This window comes from Alosa pseudoharengus, unplaced genomic scaffold (genome assembly GCF_046254945.1).
Source record: "Alosa pseudoharengus isolate Yale_2024_CS ecotype anadromous, Long Island Sound unplaced genomic scaffold, YU_APseudo_1.1 YU_APseudo_1.1_scf_24, whole genome shotgun sequence".
Classification (NCBI taxonomy): domain Eukaryota; kingdom Metazoa; phylum Chordata; class Actinopteri; order Clupeiformes; family Clupeidae; genus Alosa; species Alosa pseudoharengus.
In genome coordinates this window covers 2701082-2702573 of record NW_027468689.1, presented here as the reverse complement: position 1 = coordinate 2702573, position 1492 = coordinate 2701082, and the positions used below count along the sequence as shown (strand labels likewise).

The following is a 1492-nucleotide window of genomic DNA, read 5'->3' as shown; positions in this document are numbered from 1 at the left end:
CCACTTCCTGTCCAACGCTGTCCACTTCTTGTCGTAGACCTGTCGTCCTGCTGAGCTGAGATGTATCCCTGCTGAAACAGGTTGGATCATCAGCCCCTAATACCCCACTGGTGGAGTTCAGGAACAGTCTTTCCATCTTAGGCACATTTCGTCTATACACCTGCTGGAACAGAAGTGAATGTTAACGCTCTCATTGAAACAGTATGTTAATCTGCAATGGGCAGGAAGTTGCCCTACATCACTTCCTCTGTGAGGGGATGAAGGGTGGGACTATAATAAACTGAACTGTGTCTAGAATGTTCCACATGAACCTCTGTCTCCTTTATTTTCCACTTTCAGGTGTCCTAGTTCGTATTCATTGAAGTAAGATGGCTTGATATTTGTCACACATCTTTGCCTGTGAAAGGGAAAAATTAAGTTAAAGAAATAGCAATCTTATAGGAATACTATAGATATTATAGGAATCTTTATATATATATATATATATATATATATATAGTATTTGGGGTATAGTACTGTAGAAGTATCATAAGACTATAGGAACAGTATAGAGGTATTACAGAACATCAGTATTATACACTACTATAGAAAACTATAGTATTATAGTTCTTTTTCGTAAGGGTGAGATTACTGAATGCAGCATTCTGAATCTCTCTCTCTCTTGCTCACTCACTCGCCTATTTCAACATGTATGGCCTATGGTTAGTGAAAAAAGGTACATGTTTTTAACAGTCCTCCAGATCTGAACGCAGGACATGTATACAGGACATGCCAACTCAGACAGTAAAATAAAGCACATGCTTCAATGGCAGCCACTTAAACTACTCTGACTACAAATAAAGCACACAGGCTCAACAGCATCCATTTTGTGTCCACTACTTACTACTACTGTAAAATAAGGCACATTGGCTCAATGGCAGCCATTTTGTGTCCACTACTTACTACTACTGTAAAATAAGGCACACTGGCTCAATGGCAGCCATTTTGTGTCAACTGTGAGGCCCAGAGCTCAGTGTAATGGCTGTGCACTCAGACACAGATTGAACTGTCTCTTTTTCAGTCTTTCAGTAACAACACAGCTGTACTCCCCCATGGTATACTTATGGTTAAAGGAACATGCCACCTTTTTGGAAATGTATCTTATAAGAGGAATCATACCCTTCTCTTCTCTGTGTGAGTCATACACCAGCAGTCTCACACCGTTAGCCTAGCTTAGCATAATTAACTGGACGTGGATTGTTCCAGTTAGCTTAAAGCTCCCTTTAACTGGAATAAACCACATCCAGTGAATCATGCTAAGCTAGGCTAAATAAGGTTACTGCACACACTGAAACGAGAAGGGTCTGGTAAACCCACACAGAAGAGAGAGTAACTTCATATGGGGCAGCCGTGGCCTACTATTTAGCACTTCGGACTTGTAACCGGAGGGTTGTCGGTTCGAACCCCGACCAGTAGGCACAGCTGAAGTGCCCTTGAGCAAGGCACCTAACCC

At 41.6% G+C, this 1492-nt stretch overlaps 1 protein-coding gene across 5 annotated transcripts in view; it reads left to right on the top strand.

Annotated features, from left to right (window-relative positions):
- Positions 1–289, top strand: part of bin1b (bridging integrator 1b) — a 33921-nt gene extending 33632 nt beyond the window's left edge. For all 5 annotated transcript variants that reach the window (XM_076302838.1, XM_076302834.1, XM_076302836.1 and 2 more), the window contains one exon: positions 1–289. This exon is cut by the window's left edge and continues 1403 nt beyond it. The gene's annotated coding sequence lies outside the window, so the exon portion shown is untranslated.
- The last annotated feature ends 1203 nt before the right edge of the window (positions 290–1492 follow it).